Genomic DNA, 15,515 nt, shown 5'->3' on the forward strand with positions numbered 1-15,515 from the left:
CTGTGCGTTTTCGAACAGCGGGCGATCAGATCCGAACTGCGCATGTGTATGCACCGCACTGTGCTGGCACGTGGCACGGCTGCAACGGGGATCGCCGGTCAGCATTGGGATTGTGTGAAGGATCAATTCGCACGGGCGTTCGCAAGGAGATTGACAAGAAGAGGCCGTTTGTGGGTGGCAACTGACCGTTTACAGGGACTGTCAGGAAAAACGCTGGCGGGACCAAGCGTTTGAAGGGCGGGTGTCTGACGTCAAATCCGGTACTGAACTGGCTGTTGTGATCGCAGTGGCTGAGTAAGTCCTGGGCTGTGCAGAGACTTGCACATCGAAAATACACTCCCCCTGTAGGCGGCAACTATCTGAACGCAGGACAGCAAAAATCGCTGCCTAGCGATCAGATCTGAATGACCCTCTAGGTCTCTTCCCAAGACCCTGGTTGTAATATTTTTATATGTGAGACCACTGGTTCCAGCAACCCTGCAACCATAAACCACTAAGGTATGTTTAGGCCATATTGGTGCATTTTTTACATCATAGAAAAAGTCTGTTATTAATTCTAGATATAATTTTATAATGTACTAGGTAAATGAGAGCTACAACCTGATCTTCACTTGTCCTCTTTAAAAGGTTTGATACATTCCCTCCACTATCTTAAAATGGGAACTCACTGTAAAGCTACTGTATGTTATACAGACAGACAGGATCGGACTGGCCCACAGGGGTACCAGGGAAACCACCGGTAGGCCCCACTGCCTGAGTGCCCACTCCTTCCTCTAGGGATCAGGTTCCAGACTGTGCACTTGTATTATACATGGTAGATATGTTGCATTACACTGCACTAAACTATTGTGTATTTCAAGCCTCTGTGGAGGCTGGCCACACCCCCTTTGTAGGCTGGCCACACCCCTAAGTATGGGCCCCTATCACTGCATTCCCCCGGTGGGCCCTTCATGTCCCAGTCCGACACTGCAGACAGAACTGGTATTGCATGTAGTATATGTGAAAGTCATCAATATTATCAACAAAACATCTATTTTAATTAGAGATGTGTGGGTTTGGATTTACCCGGATTTACACAAATCTCAAAATGGCATCTTATTGGCACTCGGATGTCACATGTTTTGTATAGCCAATAAGAATAATCCAAATTAATCCAAACTTGCATTAATTTGGCATTAAGTAGCAAGTAAATCCAACCCGCACAGCTGTAATTGTAATATGTTCTTTGAGTAATGCGAAGGATGGTTTCTCCAGTTCACAAAAATAGTAGAAATACAAATTTAGTTTGAACTTTTTATGAACTTTCTTTGTGCCACGAGACTCAGAACAACTGCTTTATAACAATATAGATTTCACCCATGCAGTTAGCTGAAATACCACAAATACCACTTGTACTTTCCAAGATTAACATTCTGAGGGTGGTTTGGTCCTTTCAAAGATCTCAAGATATTTTAACACAAGCACAGACGCTTGGATATTTGAATCTCAAGGGCAGATGTATTAAGCCTGGAGAAGTGATAAAGCAGTGATAAGTGGAAGGTGATAAAGCACCAGCCAATCAGCTCCTAAATGTCATTTTTCAGACCCGTAATGATTGGCTGGTGCGTTATCACCTTCCACTTATCACTGCTTTATCACTTTTCCAGGCTTCATACATCTGCACCTCAATGTGAAAATCTGCATGCTAGCTATGAAACATTGTAGGCAATAGTGTAATGTGTATTATATCAGGATGCATTATCATAAATAACGGACTGCGTTATAGCAATACTAAAACATTATGGGGGACATTTACTAAGCAGTGATGAGAGTGGAGAAGTGAACCAGTGGAGAAATTGCCCCAGCAACCAATCAGCAGCTCTGCATAATTTTATAGTATGCAAATTATAGATGTTACTTCAGTGCTGATTGGTTGCTATGGGCAACTTCTCCACTGGCTCACTTCTCCGCTCTTATCACTGCTTAGTAAATGTCCCCCTATGCCAGCCCTCACTTGGAATGACACCCAATATGTAATCATCATTATTGCCCAAAGTAGTCATTCTTGCAGTTGCAGTGACTCGGAAGCAGGAAATAGTACTGAAAGCTGCATGTCATATGCTGTGCTATGTGTTTGGAAATATCCAATGTCTGCATCTGATGTAATGTATACATGATGTAAGTACGGCATCTGCTTCCAATTCTTTTCTTACTCAAGCCTGTTCCTGCAGCGAAATTGAGGAGACCAGGACAAGCAAAGATAAAATTTGGAGGGGGTCATTTCAGTACCATTTACAGTCATCAATGTTATTGCTGATGTCTAGTCTTACAGTATATCAGCTTTATTTACTTTTATAGTCTAAAACAGTTCTGCTTATATTTCATATATATCTTCAATAAATTGTCACACTGTAAACTATTTGTTTGTTATAAATTACACCCTCTCCCTTCCATATCCTCACTTTAAAGACCTTACATTTTCTGACATTTATTTATCTTTGGAATATAGTCAAAATTCAAGTTCAGTTCATGTAGTAACATGTCTGGTGTCTTACTGATTATACATGTTTTACTTATTATACATGTTTTTGCATGGTAAATTTCCACTGATGTGTAGGGGGGTATTCAATGGGTGGTCTTCTGGTTGCCGAATGTCGGGATCCCGGCGCACAGTATACCGGCGCCGGAATCCCAAACCCCGGCATACCGACACATATTCTCCCTCGTGGGGGTCCACGACCCCCCTGGAGGGAGAATAAATAGCGTGGCACGCGTAGCGAGCGCAGCGAGCCCGCAAGGGGCTCATTTGTGCTCACCACGCTGTCGGTATGCCGGCGGTCGGGCTCCCGGCGCCGGTATGCTGGTCGCCAGGAGCCCGGCCGCCGGCATACCATACTACACCCGTATTCAATTAGTGCTGTTTGTTTGACCAGTCAAAAAAACAGCACTGTTCGCCTGTTATTAGGTTGAATTTACATTCGACCTATTCAATGGCCATGACATGGGGGCGAAAACCAAGTGGATCGGCGAATTTGCCGCTGATCCACGTGTTTTGTCGAATTTGAGGGCATTTTCAACAGTTTTCGGGTTCATTTTCGCCCATGCCGATTCGACACAAAAAACGAAAAGGTATGAGCGAAAATGGATTAAAAAACGGGCAAAAATTGAATACACTGAGGTCGAATTAGTGCCAATTTTCCGACTGTTGGAAAATTTGGCACTGATTGAATATACCCCTAGGACGGGGCTGATTCTGATACTCTCACTGCGGATTAATGGATTACAAATAGCAACATAAAATCAGGGATGCAACCAGGGTCGGCCATTAGGCAGCTTCAGGCAGCTGCCTAGGGCGCCAGGATCTGGGAGGTAGCCCTTAGTCTGCTTATCACAAAATGAAGGATATCTCTGAAAGATGCATTAAGATGCTACCTCTACACTTTCACCTGGAAAGTGGATAATGGTATGTGGTTCGGGGAGAGGGGGGTGGGGGATGGGAGGGTGATAGTGGCAGCAGGCTGAAGTTTTGCCTTAGAAACTTACCGAGAATCTTAGCACCAGCCCTGTATGCAACATGCCGACATCAGAATATTAACATGTTCACAATGTTGACATCTGAAATGTGTCCTGGCATTTTCTAAATTTTGACATTAGGGTTAGACTGCGGGACGGGAGCATTGGGGTTAGATACTAGGGCATACCTCCCAACCATCCCGATACCAGCAGGAGATTCCCACTTTTCAGGCACTGTCCTTCTGTCTCACCCATGGACTGCAGTGTCCTGCAGGCAGTAAAGAGGTTGGGAGATAATGCTATGCCAGAAGAGGCTAGGTGCAGCCTAGCTGTTGCTGGAGTGCGGGGCTCTCTCCCAGTGTTATGAGTAATGCACCCATTCAGTAGCAGGCATGGCCTAGCAGGTGTGTGGTCATGCATATTGCGTGCACAAGGAGTCCCGTGTAACATTTTTTAATGTAGGAAGCAAGGTATGCATTAGAAGGAGGTTAGGGTTAGGCCGGGGGAGGGGGAAGTTAGGGTGAGGAAAAAGGGAGAGGGTTAGTGGTAGGGATTAGGGTTAGTGGGAGAATTATCATTGGAACACTGCTCGTCACATGGCTACTATGAAACTGCTATTCACATGACCGCCAGGAACCCGGAAGCCGCCATCGGGACCAGGTAAGACACCGCTAGGCCACAAGGGACGGCTTGTTTACACTAGTATACCACTCGCATGTTTATGCACACTGAAATAAAACACAGAAACAAAGCCTTCAATCAGATAACGTGGTGGAATCTAAATCTGACAGACATCTGTAGCACTCACCTAAGGAGTGGAAAAATATCTACAGAAACGCCCAAAAATTAGAAACTGGAGAGAAAGAAGAGGAATAGGGGGATGTAGATCCCAAATATAGATTTTCCTGACATACAGTTGTTGTTGTTGTTGTTGTTGTTGTTGTTGTTGTTGCTGTTGTTTTCATGTTTCCTGTTTGAACATCTAACATTGACTCATAATTACATTTTGGTTGTCTGACAACATAAGTGAGGTAATCTCTGAAATGTAATAGATTTCTGTTAAAATGTCTCTGTCATCACAATATATGTCAGCAGAATAATATGAAGCAAAAAAATCTTTCATGTTTTACAGGGATGCTTTCACATATATACATAAGTAATGCATTCCTTTGTTGTGCCTTCATTATGTTCATATAAAGTATGGAAGCATTGGCACTTGATTTAGAAGTAATTTCTGTGGTAAAATATGATATATTTCAGATTAATATGATAAATTATTACTTTTACTGTAAAAGCATTAGATAATGTAAATTGGTATCTGATTAGGGAACGTCATATATAGTACTTCTGTTACAATACTCACACAGAGCTGACAGGCTGTCCCCAGCAGCGTCTGCAGCCAGATAACAGACTGGGAGCATCTATATTTCTCTAACACTACTTTCTTCATATATTTCTATTCAGTTTTGATTATTTACAAACATACGGAATGTTCAAAATGTCACAATATGTAGATAGATGTGCAGCGTTTCAGCCATGACCTAAGCAAATCATCATTGCATTGTTTTCAAAATAGGAAATTTGCCACAGATTTAAAAATTGGAAAGGGCTTGTCTTGGCTTATCTGTAAATCGCAGTGAAATATCCCCATGTGTTTGTGTCCACCTGCAAAAACAGACATTATTTTCCTACATACAAAATATCCCCCAAACATTTGCAACCCTTCCATCAAAACATAATTTGCCCAGGAACAAATTTGCACTTTTTGTGACACATTTAGGCACAATGTAGGGGTAAACATAAGTCCATTGCACAGTAGTAGAGCAAGATCTGTTCCCTAGTCAGACTACAGGTGCATACATACGGTGCGATGTGCACCTAACTTTCCTTATGATTTTGACTACATTGCATAGTTACAATCGTAAGGAAAGTGAGTGCATATCACACCGTGTGTACACAGCTTACGATGCCGATGCGCGGTCCCGAGGGATCGGCATTGCAAGAAAAAATAGACTGTGCAGGCAGCCTAAAAACTGACAATATCCCCGCCAAATAGTCAATGTCGGTCTGTGCGGCGCATCGCGCCGTGTGTACACAGCTTAATATGCATCTCAGATTTACTCATGTATTAAGCCTGGGGAAGTGATAAATCAGTGATAAAGAAGTGATAAGTGCAAGGTGATAACGCACCAGCCAGTCATTATGGGTTTGAAAAATGGCAGTTAGGAGCTGACTGGCTGGTGCCACTTATCACTTCTTTATAACTGCTGTATCATTTCTCCACTCTTAGGGGTCTATTCACTAAGAAAATGAAAACAAAATTGCTACTTATCACTATACATCACATCGCTTAAATGCGATGTGTAGCAATTCATGTATACTCACCCTTCCGATGATGCGCTGCGGTGTCTGGGGCTCCAGCAGTGAGGTCATCTCCAGCGGTCCCTTCCTGCGATGCGCGGAGTACGGCGGCAGGTCCCTTTGTGCATGCGCAGCTTGTTGACCTCCCGGCAGGACGCAGTGGCTGTTGGGAGGTCGGGGGCGGAGCCAGCGCCGGGTGCCAAGCAGAGAGCAGGGAAGCATTGAGCTTCCCTGCCGTCTCCACACCGTAGTTCAGGTTACGCCATCATGAGATGGTGAACATGAACCCCATGGAGAAACCCATGAATCGCACTCACCATACAAAGGTATGGTGATGCGATTCAGGCACAGAGCGGAGAAGTCAGAGACTTCTCCATGGTAACCCGCTCTGTGAATTGCACTAGGCAGAAAAAAAGCCCCGTTTAACGCAAAACAGGGCTTTTCACTGCTACATGAATAGACCCCTTAATACATCTGCCCCCAGGTGTGACCAGAGAGACTTAATTAATATGATCTATCTATCTATCTATCTATCTATCTATCTATCTATCTATATGTCTATATATGTATTTATTTATTTATATATATATATATATATATATATATATATATATATATCAAATATAGACAGGGGTAAGCGCTGGTTATTGCTTTGAGATATCAATGAACAAATAAAAACCACAAATGTGTTTGTAAAATCAAGTACATAAGAATAAATGCTTAAAAAGTCACTAGGTCCTCCTTCAAATTTTCACGGACCGCTGCTCCCCTTTGATCAATCCGATTCCCACGGATGTAATGTATCTGTTAAAAAAGCATATATAGGGGGCGCTCCATAGTGCATAAAAGTATTTAATAAAAATAGACAGACGTACAGAATAAGATTAAACTCGTACCGCAAGGTAACCAGTGTGGGCTGGTTACCACATGATTTCACAATAATCTCCCGACAAAGGCTGGAACCAGAAGTCACCTAGTCCGTATTGGAATCCTCACCTCGCCGTTAGCTGCTGCCTTTTGAGGGCCGCGAGTAGGAACACATCAGCCGTGGACTTCGAGATTCATCAGCCCCAGCGAGTACAAGCGTCAGTTAGCTCCGCCTTAACGCGTTTCGTCATCGACTTCGTCAGAAGGCTGGAGTATCTGACGCTGTGATCATCTTTTATAGATCAAGCCCGTGAAGTTATACATAATTATACATAATTACAATTCATTTTTACTAAATAACGGCATTGGACGCCTTAATCAGATCCCATCCATGTTGGTTATTAGACATTGATCAATAAAGGATTTTTATAAAGAATTACTTATACTCCGATGGTATCTCCAAAGTGATATATATATGTATATAGTTAATTAAGGATAAATAGCATGCGGCTACTAGGATTGATGTAATTAGTGCCTCCAAGCCGTATTTTAGAGTAACATTCATTAGTTCCATAAAGTGCATATTACCTACAGATATTCCATTATTATCCTATGAACTAAATTCAAAACCACTTTGATAATCACTGTATATTTTTAATAAGTGTTTTTAATGATTATTTTTAATAATTATTTTTAATGATGTCATTTGATTTTCATATTTTATTTGTTTTTCGTTTTTTCTATAAATATATTCCTAGTCGGCTAATTAAGAAAAGGTGTTATTTCAAACCCTTCATTTAGACCCTTTGGTTTAATGGTGTTAAGGGTTAATATCCAAAAGGTTTCCCTTTTTTCCAGTTCTTTCTCTCTATTACCTCCCATTTTATTTAACCTTATATGTTCTATACCTTTGAAGGATAACTTTGTGGGGTCACTGGAGTGACAATCCTGAAAATGTCGCGGAATACTATGATTATTAATTTTATTTTTAATGTTTCTAGTGTGTTCTAAAATACGTATCTTCAGCATCCTTTTGGTCTTACCTATGTATTTGTAACCACAGGGACAGGTCAACATATAGACCACAAAGGTGGTGTTGCAATTAATAAAGCTCTTCACATGGAAAGAGTTACAATTATTACTATCCAAAAAGGTGGTCTTATTTTTATCCATTAGTTTACAAACTTTGCATCCTCCACACGCATAGCAACCTTTCAGATTCTCTAAAAAGTTTTGTTTTTCCTTTTGTTCTTTTATTGGTTCTAATCTGCTACGGGAAACATAGGATTTTACATTCTTGGCTCTCCTAAAGACCACACCCGGATTTTTAGGGAGAAGATTACCCAGTACTGGGTCTAGTTGTAAAATGTGCCAGTTCTTCCTAAGCACATTTTTAATGGCACCAGCTTCCACATTATAGTCTGTAACAAAGGGACAGTTAATTTCATGTGCATCTGCTGTTATTACAGATTTGCCACTAGCGTGTGTCTTGTCCTTATAGGTAAGCAGATCCTGTCTGGATTTCTCTCTAGCTCGTATCTTAGACTGTTCTATGAGGTTCTCTGGATACCCTCGTTCCAAGAATCTCCTGGTATAAGTGGATGCCTGCTCATCATATTTCTCTACATTAGCACAATTCCTCCTCAATCTAGTATACTGTGAGAACGGGATGTTCCTTTTCCAGTTTGGCAAATGGCAACTTCCAAATTCTAGATAGCTATTACAGTCTATCTTTTTAAAGTATGTGTAAGTATTAATTTTTCCTGACCCAGCAGATTCAGAACTATCAAGTATGAGATCTAAAAATTCAATTTTATTTCTATTAGACGTGTGGGTGAATTTAAGATTGTAGTCATTCACATTAATAGTGTCGATAAATATTTCTAATTGTTTTTCATCACCGCTCCACACTATTAGGACGTCATCAATAAATCTTTTAAACAGAACAATATGTTCCTTAAAGGCATCTAGGGACTGGCTTTCCCATTCAGCCATATATATATTTGCTAGGCTGGGTGCGCAAATCGTCCCCATCGCCGTCCCGCATGACTGCAAAAACCAGTCATCCAGGAAAGTGAAGTAGTTCCGTTTTAATACAAAGTGCAGACACTCACATACGAAGTCCACAAGGGGAGCATTTAATTCTGGATCTTGTAACAAAATGTTTCTAACACTATTTATTCCCTTCAAATGCGGGATGGCCGTATATAACGATTGTACATCGATAGTACACCACATATAATTAGATTTCCATTCCAAATTATCTATAACCTGTAAAATGTGAGTAGAATCACGTATATAGGATTTAAGATGTGACACATATTTCTTTATATAAATGTCTACAAATTCTGATATTCGTGAGGTTAGAGATCCGATACCGGCTATAATAGGGCGGCCGGGGGGTTTCAGTGAATCTTTATGTAATTTTGGTATGTGGTAGAACGTGGCTACCTTAGGATGTTTATTCAGTAGATAATTGTATTCCTCATTTACTATACATTTATTACTTAGTCCTCTGTCCAGTAATTCTGTTAGTTCTCCCACAAATTCCGTTGTGGGGTCACCACTTAATTTCAAATAAGATACACTGTCTCCAAGAAGTCTATAAGCCTCCTCAACGTAGTAAGACCGATCTAAAATTACAATACCTCCACCCTTGTCAGCACTTTGGACTTCGTATGTGAGTGTCTGCACTTTGTATTAAAACGGAACTACTTCACTTTCCTGGATGACTGGTTTTTGCAGTCATGCGGGACGGCGATGGGGACGATTTGCGCACCCAGCCTAGCAAATATATATATGGGTGAATGGGAAAGCCAGTCCCTAGATGCCTTTAAGGAACATATTGTTCTGTTTAAAAGATTTATTGATGACGTCCTAATAGTGTGGAGCGGTGATGAAAAACAATTAGAAATATTTATCGACACTATTAATGTGAATGACTACAATCTTAAATTCACCCACACGTCTAATAGAAATAAAATTGAATTTTTAGATCTCATACTTGATAGTTCTGAATCTGCTGGGTCAGGAAAAATTAATACTTACACATACTTTAAAAAGATAGACTGTAATAGCTATCTAGAATTTGGAAGTTGCCATTTGCCAAACTGGAAAAGGAACATCCCGTTCTCACAGTATACTAGATTGAGGAGGAATTGTGCTAATGTAGAGAAATATGATGAGCAGGCATCCACTTATGCCAGGAGATTCTTGGAACGAGGGTATCCAGAGAACCTCATAGAACAGTCTAAGATACGAGCTAGAGAGAAATCCAGACAGGATCTGCTTACCTATAAGGACAAGACACACGCTAGTGGCAAATCTGTAATAACAGCAGATGCACATGAAATTAACTGTCCCTTTGTTACAGACTATAATGTGGAAGCTGGTGCCATTAAAAATGTGCTTAGGAAGAACTGGCACATTTTACAACTAGACCCAGTACTGGGTAATCTTCTCCCTAAAAATCCGGGTGTGGTCTTTAGGAGAGCCAAGAATGTAAAATCCTATGTTTCCCGTAGCAGATTAGAACCAATAAAAGAACAAAAGGAAAAACAAAACTTTTTAGAGAATCTGAAAGGTTGCTATGCGTGTGGAGGATGCAAAGTTTGTAAACTAATGGATAAAAATAAGACCACCTTTTTGGATAGTAATAATTGTAACTCTTTCCATGTGAAGAGCTTTATTAATTGCAACACCACCTTTGTGGTCTATATGTTGACCTGTCCCTGTGGTTACAAATACATAGGTAAGACCAAAAGGATGCTGAAGATACGTATTTTAGAACACACTAGAAACATTAAAAATAAAATTAATAATCATAGTATTCCGCGACATTTTCAGGATTGTCACTCCAGTGACCCCACAAAGTTATCCTTCAAAGGTATAGAACATATAAGGTTAAATAAAATGGGAGGTAATAGAGAGAAAGATCTGGAAAAAAGGGAAACCTTTTGGATATTAACCCTTAACACCATTAAACCAAAGGGTCTAAATGAAGGGTTTGAAATAACACCTTTTCTTAATTAGCCGACTAGGAATATATTTATAGAAAAAACGAAAAACAAATAAAATATGAAAATCAAATGACATCATTAAAAATAATTATTAAAAATAATCATTAAAAACACTTATTAAAAATATACAGTGATTATCAAAGAGGTTTTGAATTTAGTTCATAGGATAATAATGGAATATCTGTAGGTAATATGCACTTTATGGAACTAATGAATGTTACTCTAAAATACGGCTTGGAGGCACTAATTACATCAATCCTAGTAGCCGCATGCTATTTATCCTTAATTAACTATATACATATATATATCACTTTGGAGATACCATCGGAGTATAAGTAATTCTTTATAAAAATCCTTTATTGATCAATGTCTAATAACCAACATGGATGGGATCTGATTAAGGCGTCCAATGCCGTTATTTAGTAAAAATGAATTGTAATTATGTATAATTATGTATAACTTCACGGGCTTGATCTATAAAAGATGATCACAGCGTCAGATACTCCAGCCTTCTGACGAAGTCGATGACGAAACGCGTTAAGGCGGAGCTAACTGACGCTTGTACTCGCTGGGGCTGTTGAATCTCGAAGTCCACGGCTGATGTGTTCCTACTCGCGGCCCTCAAAAGGCAGCAGCTAACGGCGAGTTGAGGATTCCAATACGGACTAGGTGACTTCTGGTTCCAGCCTTTGTCGGGAGATTATTGTGAAATCATGTGGTAACCAGCCCACACTGGTTACCTTGCGGTACGAGTTTATTCTGTACGTCTGTCTATTTTTATTAAATACTTTTATGCACTATGGAGCGCCCCCTATATATGCTTTTTTAACAGATATATATATATATATATATATATATATACACACCAATAGTAGCAGCACTCCAGGACAGCAGAACAATTTCAGAATAACTGTGTCGTTTTATTGCATATCATCAACGTTTCGGGGTGCAATAAAACGACACAGTTATTCTGAAATTGTTCTGCTGTCCTGGAGTGCTGCTACTATTGGTGTGTATATCGGAGAGGTGCTGTCCTCTCATAGAAGGCACCCAGGCAAAGTATCCCAGCTATACAGGCGGAGCGCCGGACCTGGATATACTATATATATATATATATATATGTACTCAATTCTATATGTAATATATATGTGTGTACTATGAATGTTTTAAAATTTTATTGCTCTTATAGATTACATCATATTAAATATGTGCTTATATTTGGTACTTCTGAATAATTGAATTCTATTTATTTTTGAAGAGTCAGTCAGGTTTGGTAATTATATTCAGTTCTATTTATAGGGTGGTATTCAAATGGTATATCACGCCTAATCTCCTTTCTAATATAATCCCTGTTATCGCACATATTGCACCCATAGTGATCAGGTTTAGCTGTGTAAAGAGTTGGGTGTCTCGCTACCCCGAGGGTAGCAAGCTGAAATGATGATACCACGCCCCCGAGGGCAGAAACAGAACAGGTGTGGAAGGGGGTGAAAAGAATTGAATACCACCCATAGGGTCTGAAAGGAGGAGGTAAATGGCGTTTCAACATAAAGTAGCGTAAAGATGTATTTAAGTGTTTGCTCTCAGTATTGGAATCCAGACATCCCGACTAATCACGGACCCTGCTGCAGGCTCCCCGATTTAGTGGCACCAGACCAGCCGGGCCTCATGCTGTTCATATACCAACTTTCATAATACCATTAGTCGCCCGTATCTGAGACTCAGCTTGCTATTTAATTATCTTTTTGTGCTGCATTTTAGCTGTTTAGTGCACCCAATTCTATATCAGGCCCTGAGGGTTAGGAGTTAATCAATCTAGATGTGCAAATTTGCACCTTGACAATACCATGCGGTGCTGGACAGGGGGAGACATTGTGCAGACAGACTTGCAGGTGGGTGAGCGACATATTCTACCTGAGCTTTAAATTACTGTTATTTCCCTGAATGCTGGTTTCTAAGCATTTGCAACCCTTGCACTGCAACATGCATTATCCTGATGTAAATTTGACTTAGAATTAAAATTACGCCCATTATGCGGAAACTACAGTAGTAACCAGTCCATCAAAATGACGGAACAACATTACAGTAATGTCAGTGCTGCCAACGGTGCGCACCCGAACGGAGCAACACTTGAATTGCTCCGTCTGGCGCCATCTAGTGGCAGCTAATCGCGCAAACCACTTTAATTTCCCCCATAGTGGTGAGGAACAGCATTATACTTTTATAGGATAGAAATAAAAGGAAGCCATGTTTGCTGGTAGGCATCTGTAGGGGCGGCCCACTAGTTCTAATGGGCAGCTGGACGTCTAGAGGGACTAGTAATTAGGTCCAGTTGGAAGAGATGATGCTAAAGTAGTTTAAAGCTATTTTTTAAATGCATTTAAAATATTTGTATGCAAAATTTGTTTTTGATTTTCCTTTCATCGTTAATTAGGTCAATGTTAAACATTCTTAAAAGCAATGTGGCAGTTTCTAAACTACTTTGCAATTATTTTCCAGCAATTCTATCTGATTCTTATACAGTTTTAAAATTTAACACATATTTGATGATTTATTCAACAGTGATGCACAAATCTGCGGAGACAGAATTCTCGTGAGAGTTCATTAATTATGCAAATGAGTTGCAATTAACAAATGTGCTTAGTGGATGGTATTTGCATGATAATAAACTTCACATCTAATAAGATACCTTATTGCATTTCAAAACTAAATGCTCATGTGAGTAATTTGAAGCACACTGTGGGCAATTTGCTTTGACATTAAATTTAATGACACTGATGTCCCCAATCTGTTATTAAAATAAAATGACATTATTATACGCTGTTACGTGCCTTTCACATACATGGTCACTAAAATTATTTCCAAACATAGTAACAATATGTGCTATGAGCTTAATGCTTTTTCCTGCAGCTACGCATGTTGTTCACAAGTTTTGATTTTAAGTACGGTAGGATGAGAACTCTTTTTGTAACACTTTGGGGCTGTACTCTGAGAAGCTAAAATGAAACTGCATGAGAAAGATGCATATCACCAAACTTTCATATACCTAATGTACATTTGTATTGTAAACAATATCTATCTATCTATCTATCTATCTATCTATCTATCTATCTATCTATCTGTTATGTTAAAAAGCACTATATGCAGTGTCGGACTGGGACATGAAGGGCCCACCGAGGAATGCAGTGGTAGAGGCCCATGTTTAGGGGTGTTGTCACGATTTCAGTGCAGCAATTCTTCAGATACGCCAATCTGAGAATGCTGCCCGTGACACCTGACTGATTACCTCAGCGTGTGCGGTCAATCCAAGGCTTCGGTGTGAAAACACAGACAACCAGATCTGAAATGAAGAGAATTTAATTTAAGTAAAAAAATTAAAAGCTTATAGTTACAGAAAAAAAGTTACAAGAATATAATAGTCACACAAGTAATCACAATCTCAAGAAATAAAAATAAGGGAAGAAAAAGTACCAACGCTCAGATCACCTGAAGAGTCTTAACGCTGGATGAGTGAGGCCTCTCTGTATCCTGGACGTTATAGAATCCAATCTCTCACTGGATGCCACCTCATGATAATGACCATTTTGCAGCAAGAGTTCCTAATATTTAACTACATGCTGCTGCTCACTACCCAGCCCCCCTTATACTGTGATGTCTCTTAGAAATTCTAGCAGGGGGTTGGCCTTATCTTTTAATTGTTTGTTTACAACCTTATCTCAGGAAGAGCAGGTCACACCCTTCTGGCCATAGCTCTGGTTCTTGGGTAATCAAACTAGCTTTGGTCAGGAAGAATTTCACACCTAGGTTGCCAGTGTGTCTCTGTTAGGTCTGTGGTTATAATGAAATACCAGCAGATCAATTATGTTTCCACCATTTGACTTGTAAAGACATTTAACTGGTATAATACATTGGTACAACGATACATCAATCAGAATAATACAAATTATAATCATGCCCATTTCGATATAAAACTGGACGTTCCTTACAGGTGTTACAAGTCTTCAGAGGAGTTCTGGCCAGCTACTACATTGGTTTGCTTAACCATTAGAGAGTGCATGGTCTGGGCCCATTGATAAACATATAATACTGCATGATAATGTACCAGATAAATATTGACAATGCAATGTAGAGATTACATCATAGTTCTGTGCAGTATAAGGTAACAAATATATAATGTATAATTCAAGTACACAGTCTAGAACCTGATCCCTAGAGGAGGAGGATGGGCACCCTCGTGGGCCAGTCCAACCTTGACTATATGCCTAAATTTATTAATCTAATAATGAATCCCATGTGTAACTAAAGCATTACATTTGTTTTATATGATCATTGTCCTGAGGAAGGTATGGACACGCCCCTCTGGAGAAAAAATTGAAAAAAGTATTCTCTGGGTGCTGGACAGGAAGACAGGGGAGGGGGGTCATTTACAGCAAAATCCAAGGGGGTATGCCAATCAGAGTAATCGCTCCCTTTCCCCCAACACAGACATAGGAGACTGCTGCAGAGGAGAACCCAGGCCCCTGTCAGATAGGGAAGCGGAAAATAACAGTGGGCAACATATAGGAAACTATTTGCCACATGATGTGCAGTGGAGAAAGAGAATAACAAAAAAAAAATTATTCCTACGATGGGCACGGTAGGGGGGGGGGGGGGGGGGCCTTGCCACGGTGAAAAACAGGCATAGTGACTTGCCCAGGGGGAAAAAACGAGAACAACTGCCAGCAAAGGGGGCAAGAAGGGAAAGTCAAATTAATGACGGCACCCCCGGAGGCTAAG

The sequence above is a fragment of the Pseudophryne corroboree genome, chromosome 7 (assembly GCF_028390025.1).
Source record: "Pseudophryne corroboree isolate aPseCor3 chromosome 7, aPseCor3.hap2, whole genome shotgun sequence".
Classification (NCBI taxonomy): Eukaryota; Metazoa; Chordata; class Amphibia; order Anura; family Myobatrachidae; genus Pseudophryne; species Pseudophryne corroboree.